Below are 16,948 nucleotides of genomic sequence, written 5' to 3' on the forward strand. Positions count from 1 at the left end.
CCCAAGTTTTCCCAGAGGAAAGATGTGGAGACCTTCTCCGAAGGTTACCCTTGGAAATCCCCTCCCCTTTTCCTGTGTGGCAGGCCATGAGTGTCCCTCACCCTGGCCGGTCCCAGCAGTCTGTGTGGGGTTTGCTCTGGGGGCTGGGTGGCTATTTTCCTGCGGCCCCTGCGAAACCCAGGGTGTCAGTGAGCACAGAGACGGCGTCTGAAGGGATCCCACTCCAGCACCTTCCCCGAATGCACATGTGCTCAGGTGTGACACGTGCCCTTTGAGGCCCTGTGTGTGGGACAGGCCACAGCTGGAGGAAGAAAACGGAGCTTGGCCTCCTAGGGACTTGCTGTAAAGGGACTCCGCTCTGTGGACTCCGCTCTGCTGGGAGAATCAGGAGCTCGTGGTGTGAGAGGGGGCTCTGCGGGCAGAGGGGAGAGGACGCACAGCTTGAGGGGCTGCAGTGGGACTGCAGCTGGGGCTCCGCGTGGGCCGGCAGGGCCCCAGGCTGGAACCGGCCGGGGTGACTTCCTGCACTCTGTCTCAGCATGCGACTCAGTCATCCTGGGCCACCCAGTAGGCCCTTAAATAATGGGAAATCCACAGTCAGAGAATACGTTTAACTGCAATTTCCTATCTGCCATAATCAGTTGTAAAACTGGGTCGTCACTATTAAACCCTTTGCTCTGCGATTTCTGTGAAACTGCTGTGACATACTGCCCTCTAGTGGCTCCAAAACAATGGCCTTCGCACCACTATCAAAGCCAGTAGCTCCTACTCTAAAATTGCGGGTTTATGTTTTTGATTTAAATTCAGCTAGCCCACCTGCAGTACGTCACTGCTTTCAGACGGAGTGTGCAGCAGTCCAGCAGCTGCGTGTAACGCCCAGAGCTCATCACATCACGCGCCCTCCTTCCGCCCGTCACCCGGTTACCCCAGCCCTCGCTCCCTTCTGAGTCCCGGAGTCCAGAGTCTCTCACGGTTTGTCTCCCTCCCTGATTTCTCCCCCTTCAGTCTTCCCTCTTTCCCCTGCGGTCCTCTGCTCTATTCCTTATGTTCCATCTGTGAGTGACTCCATAGGATACTTGTTCTCTGCCTGACTGGCTTCACTCCGCACAATCCCATCCAGTCCCCTCCACGTTGGTGCAAAAGCTGGGTGTCCGTCCTTTCTGATGGCCGAGGAATAGTCCCTTATGTATGTGGACCACATCTTCTTTACCCATTCGTCTGTCGAAGGGCATTTTGGCTCCTTCCAGTGTGGCAGTTGTGGCCATTGCTACTATCAACACTGGGGTGTGTGTGCCCCTTCTTTTTCCTCCATCGGTATCTTTGGGGTAAATGCCCAGTAGAGTGATTGCTGGGTCATAGGGTAGCTCTATTTTCAACTTTTTGAGGAACCTCCATGCTGTTTTCCAGAGCGGCCGCACCAGCTTGCATTCCCACCAACAGTGTAGGAGGTTCCCCTTTCTCCGCATCTTCACCGACATCTGTCGTTTCCTGACTTGTTAATTTTAGCCATTCTGACTGGTGTGAGGTGGTATCTCACTGTGGTTTTGATTTGTATTTCTCTAATGGCTAGTGATGTGGAGCATTTTTCATGTGTCTGTGAGCCATTTGTATTATCTCATTTGGAAAAGTGTCTGTTCATGTCTTCTGGCCATTTTTTTTAAATATTTTATTTATTTATTTGAGAGAGACACAGTGAGAGAGAGCATGAGCGAGGAGAAGGTCAGAGAGAGAAGCAGACTCCCCGTGGAGCTGGGAGCCCGATACGGGACTCGATCCCGGGACTCCGGGATCATGACCTGAGCCTAAGGCAATCGTCCAACCAACTGAGCCACCCAGGCGTCCCTCTTCTGGCCATTTTTTGACATGATTATCGTGTTGAGTTTGAGGAGTTCTTTATAGATCTTGGATATCAGCCCTTTGTCTGTACTGTCACTTGCAAATATCTTCTCCCATTCCGCGGCTTTTCTCTTTGTTTTGTTGACTGTCTCCTTTGCTGCGCAGAAGCTTTTTATCTTGATGAAGTGTTTTTTTTTTTTTCCCTTTGTTTTGAACTTTTAGTACTTCATTTTTGCCTTTGTTTCCTTTGCCTTTGGTGACATGTCTAGCAAGAAGTTGCTGCAACTGAGCTCAAAGAAGTTTCTACCTGTGTTCTCCTTTAGGATTTTGATGAATTCCTGTCTCACATTTCATCCAGTTTGAGTCTATGTTTGTGCGTGGTGTGAAGAAATGGTCCAGTTTCATTCTTCTGCATGTGCCTGTCCAGTTTTCCCAACACCATTTATTGAAGAGTCTGTCTTTTTCCATTGGACATTCTTTCCTGCTTTGTCGAAGATTTGTTGACCATAGAGCTAAGGGTCTATTTCTGGGATCCCTATTTTGTTCCATTGATCTATGTGTCTGTTTTTGTGCCAGTACCATGCTGTCTTGATGATGACAGCTTTGTTACAGAGCTTGAAGTCAGCCCCCCAGTTTTGGTTTTCTTTTTCAACATTGCCTTGTATTCAGGATGTCTTCTGGTTCCATACAAATTTTAGGATTGTTTGTTCTAACTCCATGAAAAATGTTGATGGCATTTTGATAGGGATTGCATTGAAAGTATAGATTGCTCTAGGACAGATATTTTAACAATATTCTTCCCATCCATGAGCATGGAATGTTTTTCCTGCACTCTGTCTCTTTCTGTCCTCCTCAGTCTCTTTCTAAGTGTTTTATAGTTTCTAGAGTACAGCTCTTTTACCTCTTTGGTTAGGTTTATTCCTGGGTATCTCATGGGTTTTGGTGCAATTATAAATGGGATTGATTCCTTCATTTATCTTTCTTCTCTCACATTGTTAGTGTGTAGAAATGTAACTTTTCTGGAATGTGAGAGTGGTTTGACATTCGCAAATCTTTTCTTTAAGAAAAGAAAAGACAAGAATCATATGATCCTCTTGATGCAGAAAAAGCATTTGACAAAGTACAGCATCCCTTCTTGATTAAAACTCTTCAAAGTTTGGGGCACCTGGGTGGGTTAGTCGGTTAAAGCCTCTGCCTTCGGCTCAGGTCATGATCTCAGGGTCCTGGGATCGAGCCCCGCATCGGGCTCTCTGCTCAGCGGGGAGCCTGCTTCCCTTCCTCTCTCTGCCTGCCTCTCTGCCTACTTGTGGTCTCTGTGTGTCAGATGAATAAAATCTTAAAAAAAAAAAACTCTTCAAAGTTAGGGATAGAGGGAACATACCTCAATATCATCAAAGCCATCTATGAAAAGCCCACGGTGAATATCATTCTCAATGGGGAAAAACCGAGAGCCTTTCCCCTAAGGTCAGGAACACGATCAGGAACACGACAGGGATGTCCACTATCACCACTGCTCTTCAGCATAGTACTAGAAGTCCTGGTCTCAGCAACCAGACAGTAAGAAGAAATAAAAGGCATCCGAATCAGCAAAGAAGTCAAACACTCTCTCTTTACAGATTACATGATACTCTGTGAAAAACCCCAAAGACTCCACCCCAAATTTCTAGAACTTATACGCAGCTCAGCATTGTGGCAGGATACAAAACACGGGTTTAGACACATGAAAAAATGCTCCACATCACTCGGCATCAGGGAAATGCAAATGAAAACCACAGTGAGATATCACCTCACACCAGCCAGAATGGCTAAAATTAACAAGTCAGGAAACCAGAGATGTTGGAGAGGATGTGGAGAAAGGGGAACCTCCTCCACTGTTGGTGGGAACGCAAGCTGGTGCAGCCGCTCCGGTAATTGTATGGAGTTAACTCAAAAAGATACAAATAGGGCTACCCTAAGACCCAGCAATCGCACTACTGGGTACTTACCCCAAAGATAAAAAAAAAATATTGATTCGAAGGGATGCATGCACCCCGATGTTTACAGCAGCAATGTCCACAATAAGCAAACTATGGAAAGAGCCCAGATGTCCATCAGCAGATGAATGGATAAAAAAGAGGTGGTTCATATATACAATGGAATATTACTCAGCCATCAGAAAGGATGAAATCCCAGGGTGCCTGGGTGGCGCAGCTGTTAAGTGTCTGCCTTCAGCTCAGGTCATGATCCTGGAGTCATGGGATCGAGCCCCGCGTTGAGCTTCCTGCTCAGCGGGGAGTCTGCTTCTTGCTCTGCCCCCACTCATGTTCTCTGTCTCTCTCTCAAATAAACAAAATCAGCGAAATCTCGCAATTTGCAAAGACATAGAGCTAGAGCGTATTATGGTAAGCAAAATAAGTCAGAGAAAGATATACCATATGCATGTGTGGAATTTAAGGGAAAGAAACAAAGAAAAAAGAGGGATAAACAAAAAGCCAAACTCTTCCCTCTAGAGAACAAACTGATGGTTACCAGCGGGGAGGGGATCTGGGTTGGGGGAACTGGTTGGGGAGAAAGGCACCCATCGTGATGAGCACCGGGCGGGGAAGGGAAGTGTTGAATCACTGTATTGTACACCAGAATTAATACTGTACGGTATGTTAACTTACTGGAATTAAAATTTAAAGACTTAAAAAAAAACAAACAGTGCTTGTTGTTTTCTTGTCTTGGCTTTTGTAGGTAAAACTACCGTGAACGTGTGGTGCAGGTGCGTCCGAGGTGGCCGTTCTGCCTGCCTTAGATGAGCTCCCAGATGTGGAATTGCCAGATCCTCATGGTAGTTTGTTTTTAATTTGGGGGGAATTGAATGTTAACTAAACTTACTGTGACCTTCATTTTACAATACATAGATACATGACATCATTATGTCATACACCTAAAACTAATACAACATTATATTCTACTTGTATCTCAATTTTTTAAAATGCTAATTACAGGCAATAAGGTATCTTCCCTTAGTAATAGCCTGCCACCCAGTTTGAAAATCAGTGGCCTCTGAAAACATTTTTTTTATTTTAATGTATCATTATAGAGTATGGTTCATGATATCATTCATTCTGAAAGTAGAGATGATCTAACTTTTTCTCAAATAGTAAGTTTGCATAAGTATAAAATACAGAAAAATTCCCTGTACCCTATAACTGATAATTACACCAAGTAAATATATTTCCTAATTTAAACGCATTTCACATGTGTAATGTTACACAAGTCTCTCCTACAAACCTCTCTACTTTTCGTCTTCAGAGTTAAAGACTGAATTTCGTCATGTAAGGATAACAAGATACTAACAATATGTAGTAAACCTTATGGTTATAATAGGAAAATTTAATAAAACACTCTACATGACAATAAGGACATTGTTAAATTGCGTACATTCATATACGCCTTTATACAATCATTATACATTACATAATCATTAAAATCACGTTTTTAATGAATACTTAACAGGGACACCTGGGGGCTCAGTGGGTAAAGCTTCTGCCTTCAGCTTAGGTCCTGATCCCGGGGTCCTGCCACAGAGCATTGGCAGTAATGCTAGTAGGATTTCAGGGGATTTTTACTTTATCCTAACAAATTTTTACGTTTTCACACTGTGTATTTCATACCTTTATTATCATTTTTATCAGATAAGGTCCAAACCCGTGAAAGTGTCTGAGACTGTCCCCTTTGATAAAAGTGTGCAGGAGAGGAGAGCGGGCCCTGCCAGGTCCTGGGGCTGCAGGTCCGGCAGAGCAGAACCCCCACGAGGAGCTTGAGTCCACATGCCACAGGGGCACCTTCTGAGCCATTTCCACCACTATTTTTGAAAGGGCTCCTGTACGTCCAGAATGGAAGATGAGTGACCAACGCATACCCCTGCTTTCCTTCCTCCTGTAACTCAGCCCAAGCTCTTAGCAGAGGAGGCGCCACAGGAGGGCAGACTGGGTAAGTCAAGGGCGGCCTCATGACTGCTATTGCTTGTAGGTCCAAAACTTGGGTTATGACCCCAAAGTATTTATGAAACACCTCAAATGGTTCTAAGTCTCCGTCTGTGGTATTTTACCCTCATTGTATTGCTTATGTAGTCATTGTCCTAATGTCTTTCTCTTGAGATTACTATAATGTCCAGATATTTTTTTTAAGATTTTATTTATTTGACAGAGAGAAATCACAAGCAGGCAGAGAGGCAGGCAGAGAGAGAGGGGGAAGCAGGCTCCCTGCTGAGCAGAGAGCCCGATGCGGGGCTCAATCCCAGGACCCTGGAATCGTGACCTGAGCCGAAGGCAGAGGCTTAATCCACTGAGCCACCCAGGCACCCCATACTGTCCAGATAGTAAAAGAAGTTTGTGCAGTAAACTCTCAAAGAGTTTGCCATTAGTGCAGCTGACACATGGTGTCACACCTGCGTCAGGTGTGTGTGCGGTGCTCTGAGCCCCCATTTGTCCCCACACAACGCAGTGACACCACTGCCTATAACTTGCAGAGAATTCGAAAGCACGAAGGAACTTGACATCTCTTCCAGACTCCTCATGGAGTCATGGAGACAACCCAAGCACCTCCCAAATGACCTTGGTTAAAACACTGATGTCTATGATTCCAATGTTCACGAGAATTAAACTAGTATTTTGCCTCTTTGCTTTCTAAATTGCATCATAGAAAGAGAAGAAAAAAATAATTACAGAAAAGTGAAAGCTTTGCAAGTTACTGTATTTATTGGAAATCAACTCAAACCTACGTGACTGATGTGTGCATTCAAGCAACACGACCGTCCTGAACACCTCTTAAGTCATCACTGTGCCTGGGGCTTCAGACCAGCAGAGACCCCGTCCAGTCCGGCTGTTGGTACACGTAGAGCCTTTGAGCTCTTAAGGGCTCGTCCACAAGCAGTTGCAGCAGAGTGTGGTCAGCATTATAGCAGGAGTAACTCAGATGGTAAGGGGGTCGCAGCTCTAACCCAGGCTGGGGGGTTGGGTAGGCAGGCTCCCTGGAGCCCGGGGCTGCAGCAGCGAGACCTGATGGATGGGTCACACCAGCCAAGGCGAGGAAGGAGAAAGGGGGATCTCAGGCCACACCTGCTCGACTTCGCCCCACAAATCCCTCAGTCAGACCACAGAGCAGGCTTCCAGGCGAGAAGAGCAATGCAATATTCACCTTTTCCTTCTGCCCTGTCCTGAACCCAACTTCAGTGACAGCTAAAGGATGCGAAGGAGTGGGTCCCCAGACAGGAGAGAAGACCGCAGCAAGTCTGCGAAGGCGGGAGAGCAGGCAGTCAGGTGCTCACTGACCCACGTGACCGAGGCAGGCCGCAGGAGAAGCCTAGAAGCCCGATGGTCTGGCTTGCACAACCACAGAGAAGCTCGGGTTTAAAGGACAATAGGGAACCCTGGAAACGGCGGGCTTGGGGGTGGTCAGTAAAGTGAGGTCAGAACAGGATTAGCTGAAAGTCTTTTTAAGAAGCAAGTAGACCCCAGATCCAGGTCCCCGTACAGATGGGTGGCCCCTTCTTTTACCAAAGCAGAAACATTTAACAAAACTAAGAACAGAAGATCCTATTTTTAACCTGTTAAAGGGCTCTCCATGGTGACTGTGCACCTAACAGAAGCCTCTTCAGGACAGGCGGGGCTCGTGGGCCATCTGGCTGGACTATCAGCAGCTGAGAGCCCCCTGCGCTCAGGCCCAGGCCCCTCACACATGGGGTCACGCTCAGTCCCTTAGGGCAGCCTCACCCCTTGCCTGGTTGACATGGAGGTAAAAGATGGGCCTTTCACCCCGGCGGCTCAGTCAGTGAAGCCTCTGCCCTTGGCTCAGGTCGTGACTTCAGGGTCCTGGGATCGAGTCCCACATTGGGGCTCTCTGCTCGGCAGGGAGCCTGCTTCCCCCTCCCCATCTGCCTGCCGCTGCCCCCGCTCCTGTTCTTGCTTGCTCTCTCTCTCTCAAGTAAATAAATACAGTCTTCAACAACAACAACAAAAACAAGACAGACCCCTTTGCTTCAAGACAGGACAAGTCTTAAAAGCATGACCATACACCAGCAAGAAACAGAAAATGTCAGTTTTTTAAATAAAAGATATCAAAGGGGTGCCTGGGTGGCTCAGTCCATTAAGCTTCTGACTCTTGATCCCGGCCCAGGTCTTGATCACAGGGTCATGAGTTCAAGCCCCGCACTGGGGTCCACAAACAAACAAACGATACCAGTTACATCAATGACAAAAATTTTAAGTACCCATGATGAGTCTTTTGAAAGATATGCAAGTCTTTTCTGGAAAAAAAATATTTTATATATATTTATATATATATACACACATATATATATGTACATATATATACATACACATGTATATATATACATAACATGCTGAAAGACCTCTGAATAAAGTGTCTTTTAAGATCCAGCACTCTGTAAGACCTACAGCATCACAGGGCATGAACACTCCGCCTCAGAAAGAGGTCACTTCTTCTCATTGACCTTAATTATTCGAAGTGATTCCAACCAAAACATTAGCAGGCTCTTTGTGGGGTTTGACAAGCAGCTCCAAAAATGTACGTGAAGAAAGAAAGAAATCTAGGAAACAAGGCAGCTCCGGGGGCCACGAGCATGCTGCCCACTGCCCTCCACTGTAGGAGCCTGACTGACCCCAGGCCCTCGGCGCTCTGCTCTGTCAGCCGCCCAGCCCATGCCTGCCATGCACGGGTCCAGCAAACGCCATCGTTCCTACAGTGCGCCGCCTGCGAAGAGACGCGCCTCCGATGGGCCACTTGGAGGCCCTTCCTTCCTGCGGACCTTCCCTCACGGCCACACTTGCCTTGTGGGCTGATAGGCCCCTCGGCTTCTCACTCCATATTTTGTTCACAGGCGTTTCCCTAATTGAATCTTCGCTCATGGAACCCTGACTTGGTGTCTGGCTCTAAGAGGACCCAGTGCCAAGGCAGAATGAAATCCCCAGGGGTGCTGATAAGGACTGCAGCTGAGCACCAGGCCTCGGAAGCGCTGGTCAGGACCAGTGTGAAAGGGACGGCTGTGAGAAGATGAAAGTGAGACGAAACCTACCGTGCTCGAGCGCTCTTCTCTTGTACTCTGGCTGAGTGAGAGCTAGCAAGAATGAAAGATGGATGATTTTTTAATAACCAAGATAAAAAGTTGGACAAGACAAAAACATATTCATAGTATAGTACATGACAACAGCAAAAATATGTATTTACCTAGTCATAAGAATGCAATTATTAAATATTAACATAAAAATTACACTATATTGGTGAGTATTTTAGTAGGTTGAAAGGAGGGGAAATGCGGAGAAGCGTGGGGAGTGGGATGAGAAATGTCAAGGAGGAGTTCAACATACACATATGACACAGAACAGTCAAGAAAAAAAAGGAGACAGTAGAGGCACTTTGTTTGGAAATACAGGATTAAATACAAAAGCTGAAGGAATTAAAAGTGTGTCTACTGAGAGGGAGTGGAGATTGGTGTCCCTGACTATCTCATGATAATACTTGTAGATTTTTACCTTAACTTTGGTACAGTTTAAGTGAAAAATAATTATTAAACATGAGATTGCAAAATATGACAATCATATGTGGCAATCATAATTTGACAAATCAACCAAAAGCAAATACTACCATGTAAATAAAGAGGTGATTCATAAGAGAACTAAAAATGCGAATAAGAATATAAAGACATTTCATTTCAGAATTAGTAAAATGAAAGTTAAAATAGAAAAAGCAATGAAAGTGCTTCTAGATCTATCTTCTGGAGAATCCAAACATGTCCACACAAAAACCTGTACCCAAACGTTATCAGCGCTTTCCGTAGTAGCATTCTCCGGCAACTGAAGGATGGATAGATAAAAGGTGATGCATCCACATAATGGAATATTATTCAGCAACAGAGAAGAAGGACGTTCTGACACGTGACAGCGTAGAAGAATCTCGAACACCCACCTCGTGCTGAGTGAAAGAAGCCAGTCACGCAAGGCCACGTATTGTATGATTCCACTTGTATGAAATGTCCACAGGAGCAGAAGAGAGCTTAGTGCCGGCTCGAATGAGTTGCCAGAGGCTGGTGGAGGGAAAAATATGGAGTTGCTGCTAGTGGGTGTGGAGTTATTTTATGCAGTTCTGAAAATATTCTAAAATTAGATAGTGGGGATGATTGCACAATTCTTTTTTTTTTTAAGATTTTATTTATTAGAGAGAGAGAGAGAGCACAACTGGGGGAGGGGTAGAGGGAGAGGGAGAAGCAGGCTTCCCGCTGAGCAGGGATCCCGAGGGGACTCAGTCCCAGGACTCCTGGCAGATGCTCAATTCACTGAGCCACTCTGGCGTCCCTGGTCGCACAATTCTGTGACTGTGTTAAAAACCACTGAATTATATACTTTATATTACGGTATGTGAACTACATCTCAATAAAACCTGTCAAAAATAAAACCACACACAAAAAAACATTTAAAATATTTTAAAAAATGAGAATGGTAGAGCAGAAGAAAATAGTAAGATTAAGAGAAAGAAATACGGTGCCTGGGTGGCTCAGTGGGTTAAGCCTCTGCCTTCTGCTCAGGTCATGATCCCAGGGTCCTGGGATCGAGCCCCGCGTCGGGCTCTCTGCTCGGCGGGGAGCCTGCTTCCTTCTCTCTCTCTGCCTGCCTCTCTGCCTACTTGTGATCTCTGTCTGTCAAATAAATAAAATCTTAAGAGAAATATAAGAAAACCAAAAAACCACAACTGTGTTTCGTGGTTAAATGTATGAGTGACACATCACAGAGATCCTCACTCATGGTGTCACAGACTGAAGTTCGTCTTGAACTTGGACACAGGAAGTATGAGTCACATTCCTTTCTTGGTTAAAGATTTTTAAGTAATCTCTGCACCAAACATGGGGCTTGAACCCATAACCCGAGATCAAGAGTCACAAGTGCTCCTAACTGAGCCAGCCAGACGCCCTGAGTCATATTTCTCTCAATGTGTTATTTATACCTACAAAATACTTTTTCTTACGTACCAGTTACCCTCCAACACGCATAGGAAAGTTTGAATAGCTGAAGATAACATTTCTAAGGTCTAGGGATTCGAATAAAGACCTGCCACGGAATCGACTGTATCAACATAGAGAAGTAGAATTGTTTTCTCCTTAGTTTGAGGGAGGGAAAAAAAAAAAAAAAGAATAAATGGGATTTTTAAAAAAACAACTATTGGGGCGCCCGGGTGGCTCAGTCATTTGAGTGTCTGACTCTTGATTCCAGTTCAGATGAGAATCTCGCAGTCCTGAGATCGAGCCCCACGTTGGACTCCATGCTCAATGGGGAGGCTGCTGGAGACTCTCTCTCCCTCTCCCTCCTGCTCACTCCCTTTCTCTCTCTCTCAAATAAATCAACTTTAAAAAAAAAAGGTATTAAAGCTATAGGCTTAACATGCCCATACTGCGCTTCTAGGAGAATGGAGCTGATGTACCCCAGTACAAAATATCCGTGTACTTATTTAGGTTTCTTTCCAAATGTGCATTACTACCCCAAGCGAGTAAGGTTTTCAAATGGCATTTAACAAAATGGATCTGGAGGCAAAAATACCGTCAAAGGCCCAGAGAGGCTATCCGAGCATTACAAGACGAGGCTTGGAAGGTGTGTGTGGCCAGGAAGCCAAGGGGACCTTTCATCCAAATGAATCATGAGCCATGAAGCCACCTGTTAAATGGGGAAAATGAAATCAGCCTGTTACATAAAACTCTCTCCTCACCTTCCAGTTTATTTCCATGACAAGCTGGAAATGACATGGGATTTAACTGGCAGGGTTTGCTTTTAATTGTTGGGGATTTGTAAGTCAGATGGAAACAAAAGAAAATCTCTCCCCAGAAAGCCCTGATGAGCGCCCGTCATGCACATGCTCTCGCTCACATCGGTTCCTAAAGAGCTCCCGGCCTTTCAGTTCTCAGCTTTGATAACTCAAGAAACAGCAGATGAAACACACCTTTTACAAGTTTTTAAAGAACATAAGAACAAAACAAGAACCACAGGAAGGGGCAGGGCGTTCTGCCCCTCGCCCCGGCCGTTTGGAAGGTGGGGTGGGCACCGCACCCAGCGGGCAGGTCTGCCTCGAGCCCGCCGTACTGGCAGTGGTTAGAAATGCTGACCCCTCGTTCAAGTCTGCATCTTGCAAAATAACCTCACCGTAGTCTTGTTTGGATGTACTACTTTGAGGACTTCCCACTTTCAAGAAGAGCGATCATTTTCGTGTCCCACAATCTCCAAAATACATTTAGTTTTAAGGCAAAATTCAAACTTCCTGTTAGTGAAATATTTTGATACATCTTTTTTCGGATTAAAGCAGTCAACGTAAGTTAACGTCTGTGACTTGACGACAGATTCAAGTACCCAGAGCTTCTGTGAGGACCCTTGCCCCAAGCCTTCATCAGCGAGGGTACTTGGGTAATCCTCCAGAAGCAAACATGATTTGCGGTCTGGGCAGCTTTTGAACAAATTGCAGTAATCACAATTTCTTGACCTTTATAATTGATGTCAGTTGACGCTACGATAATTTAATGATAGTTTATCGAGCACTTGCCGCATGCCAGGCATGCGGACACAGCATGAGAACCTCACTTGGTTCTCAAGGCCTTACCATGCAGGTGCAGTAACCCTCCCTTTACCACCCGGGAACAGGGACCGCCGAGAAGTTAGAGCTGCCCAAAGGCGCACGCAGAGTAAGTAAAGCCGGAACCGCAGGCCCGGACATGGGGCCCCAGAACTTACACTCTGAACTGCTATTCCACCTCTTAGAACTCCAAGCGAATTTCCTCCGGCCCATATCGTGACTGTGACCAGTCCATAAAGGCCTAGAAATGTGTCCAGACCACAGACTAGACACACCCAGAGCCGGACTGTAAGGACACAGAGGAGCTGGCCACTAAACGAGTATTTTAACTCTCTTTTTAGCAATGGTCATTTCTTCAGGGGGAGAGAAAGGATTTCAAACATTGTAAAGTCAAAGAATCGTTTTTGCAAGTGTGACTGTAGTCTGTGCTTCGATTTCCCAAACGGGGAAGAGTGGCGCCACTTCCACAAAAGCAGGAAAGGCAAAGCCATACTCGCCTTCCTCCCCAACAGACCCCAGACTCGTCCCAAGATTTCAGGGGTCCATGGAGGACAACCTGGGAATCACTGAGGTCGACAGATTGCCATAGACCTGACAGATCTTATTCTCTGAAAATCACTGGACAAAATGTCTAATGTTCTTGTCGACAAAGGAGGTAACTAGAACCCTTACACTACGGGTAAGCAACGATACGTCTTCCTGTCTCTGCCTGATGGCTCTGTGCGCAGTCCTGCTGCGCCCAGCAGCTTTCATTGGTAGCTCGAAGTTGCCGACGACATGCCCAGGACACCAACGGGGGCCATTGGCAGAGCCTGGCCAGACGTAGTCCAAGAGCGCATGAGCTGCAGGCAGCTCAGGAACACACGTGTCAAAACGCGGAATATTGTCCATAGAAATCTTTTTGGAAGGACTCCAAGGATTCAAAACTTCGTCTTAATATAAGAAACCCCAAAGTTAGCTCACCTAGCACGGAGTTAATTTTCCAGTTGTGTGAATTCCCGCCCTGCTCCCCAGGCTGCAGAAATGGATGGCTCCCCAGACCACAAGGTTGTGATGCCAAAATTAGAACAGGAAACTAAACTTCAAGAAGGCAGAGTGAACTACAAATTAAATAATCTGAAAACATACTAAAACCTGTGTAAGGAGCCAAGATCGCAAAACCTGGGGACAGGTGTTAACTGGTCCAGGGGTCCCAAAGAGAGGTCCGGGTCAAATGCTGTTCTTGGTTTCACTTAGTACACGGCCAACGTGCAGAGCCTGGGTTGACAGGCAAGCACAAAGGTCCAGGGTGGGGATAGACACAATTCCCTCCAAGGCAGGACAGAATCAGCATTTTCCTGGTTAACCCAGTGAGTGGGAAGTGAATGGGGGTTCATATGACCTGTTTCAGCTTCTAAGCACCCTTGCACATGTACCAAATCCTTGAACTGAGTCAGCATCGAAGGCAATCTTCGTGCTTTTCCACTCGGCATGTGATGTGTGGCAGAGGGCAGGGTCGCTGGCCCCCTTGACTCCAGGAAGTGGTGGCACCTGGGGCAGGCTGCCAGGAAAGACTGGCTGTTGCAGCCTCTGCTGGTTTCTGGGAAAGCGTCGTGAATGCGCTGGAAGAAGGCTCAGCAGTACTAACTCACCTAACAGAATGACGTGACAGCCCATGGAAAATGTCTAGAACGTCGTGCGGTGAAACGGGACGTGTTCAAAAATACTAGGCATTACAGCTGACCTTTGGACAACAGTGATTTGAACTGTGTGGGCCTGCTCATACCTGATAGTTCTCAATAAATATCGTACGGTAAGTGCTCTGAATGTATTTCTCTTCCTTTTGCTTTTCTTAGTAACGTTTTCTCTAGCTGACTTTCTTGTAAGAATAAGGACTCACAGAGAGAGCAGACACTGTGCTCAGTGACCACGTCACGGGTAGGCCCTGGGTAACAGTGCGCTCTTAGTAGTTGCGTGCATTTTGGGCGCAGGCCATTGGTGCCCCTAAGCCTCCCTCTGTTCAAAGGCCGGCTGCATTTTATTACTACGGTATCACCACCGTGGTCATCACATCATCCCAGGGTTATTATCCTGCCACCTGCCGACCCTCCGGGTACTGGTCAGCTCCCTGGTGGTCGAGCGAGATCATGGCACCATGAAGTGGGAGTGTTTCAGCCCAAATCTGGAATAAGGGCAAAGCTAGGTCTAGAAAGCATATGAACGCCGTCTTATTTTTTTAAAGATTTTATTCATTTGAGAGAGAGAGCGCATGAGCGGGGGGAGGGGCAGAGGGAGAGGCCACGCCGAGCAGGGAGCAGGGAGCTGGACTCCGGGCTCAATCCCAGGACCCTGAGATCACGACCTGAGCCGAAGGACATGTAACTGACTGAGCCACCCAGGTGCCCCGCATATGTGGAATTTAAGAAACAAAACAAACGAGCAAAGGAAGAAGAGATAACAAGGCAAACCAAGAAACAGAGTCTGAACTACAGAGAACACGCTGCTGGTGACAGACGGAAGGGCGTGGGGCATGAAGGAGGGCACCTGTCGTGCTGACTGATATAAAGACGTGGAATTAACATTACACTGTATGTTAACTAACCAGAATTTAAATAAAAACTTTAAAAAGAGAATCCGTAGTATTTCCGAAAATGGATGTAAAAGGTAAGAGATCGGAACAGAAGGACCAACTGAAGACCCACTTACAGAGCGTTCACAGCGCCAAAGCCCCTCTTGACCCCAGCACGGTGGGTGCTTGCCATGTTTATTCTCACCCGGAGAAGGCTGATGCTTTAGTCTCCGGAGACGTCTCTGAGGGCAGGATGCCAGGGATGCCAACACTAATCCTGACCCTAACCTCAACCCTGACCCTAAAACTTCACGTACCACTAACCCCTCACGTAACCAGTAACCCCTAACCCTAACCTTAAACTTAGCCCTCTGGAGAGGTCTCTGTAGTGCAGGCCAAAAGACCTCTACCCTCACCCTGCCCTAACTCTAACCCTAACCCATGCTCTGGTCCTAATTGGAACCCTAATCCTGGGGGAAACAACAGATTTGGGACCTATGTACAACAGAGTATTACTCAGTCATAAAAACAGAAGGAAACTTACAAAAATATATGTAGAGCTAGGTCAACTGGGTAGCCATATGGGGGAAAAAATTAGCTTTAAAAAATATTTTGAGATGGATCATAGACATAAATGTGAAACTATTGCCATAATTCTATGTAGGCAAAAAAAAATGGTACAAAAAAAAGAATTATTTGTACTTCATTAAAATTCGAATTCGTGACATCAAAGTTATAAGCAAGCTATAGACAAAAGTGAAAATATTTGAGGAGTGCCTGGCTGGTTCAGGCAGTGGAGCACGCTACTCTCGATCTTGAGGTCATGAGTTCAAGCCCCACACCGGGCTTAGAGCTTACTTAAAAGAAAAAATATTTGCAACGCATCTAGTTGGCAATGGACTTACATCCAGACGAAACATTTTCTAAAACTAAATTTTAAAAATATGGACAATGCTTCATGGACAAAACACTTAAATAAGTATATCATTAAAGAAAATATTCAAATGGCCAATATGTCTATTAAAAAAATTGCTCGACAACAACTATCAAGGAAACCCAAGTTCAAAATCACAACGAGAAATATAACCTCAGCAGAGAGCCTAAAATTTTTAAAAACTAATGCTATGTGTTGGCAAGAATGTAGAACTGGAAATTTGATGCCAGCTGGTTGGAGTGTAAATTCATCCCCTTTAGAAAATGTTTTGGCAGTATACAGTACAGCAAGACCTACTTAGACCCTATGACCAAGCTCTTCCAATGTTGTATATATTTCCAAAAGGAATAAGGGTGAGTTCATCCAAAAAAAAAAAAAAAAAAAAAAAGGCCCCCAAATGTTCTTATCTGCTTTCAAAATAGTTTCACACTGTAAACCCAAAAGTGTCAGCGGTGGGCATCCTCATGCAATGGACAGTAATCAGTAACAGAAAATAACGCACATCTTCCCCAACTTACAGTAGGATTCAATCTCAACAAGCCCATTATAAACTGGAAATGTCAGGAGTCAGAAACGCGTTTGCTGCATGCCTACTGAACGTCATAGCTCAGGGCCCTGCAGCCTACGCCGGGCTGCTAGCATCTCGCACAGACAGACACTGTCGGGACAGCGACAGGGCGGAGCGGCAGGACGTGTTCACACTGGAGGTGAGCTTAGGGGCTCTTCGCCCTCGTGATCGCGTGGCTGACGTAGCTGATGGGACGGCACTAGCCCAGGAAAGACCAAAACTTAAAAGTCCACCCGCCTAGTTCCTACTGAATCAGTATTGCCTTCACACCCTCCCAAAGTTGAGAAACGGTTCAGTCGAACCATCGTGTCCAGATACACTGCTGTTAGACGAAACAAAACCAATGGAGAGAAAAGTTAATTTTCAGTAGAAACTCCTAGGTATTTGTTTCGGGCACCTGTGGCTCAGCTGGTAAAGCGATGGGAGCCAGTCTCACGGTTCTGAGTTCAAGCTGTAGGCTGGGTAT

Source organism: Lontra canadensis, unplaced genomic scaffold, assembly GCF_010015895.1.
Source record: "Lontra canadensis isolate GAN:19392208 unplaced genomic scaffold, GSC_riverotter_1.0 scaffold147, whole genome shotgun sequence".
Classification (NCBI taxonomy): Eukaryota; Metazoa; Chordata; class Mammalia; order Carnivora; family Mustelidae; genus Lontra; species Lontra canadensis.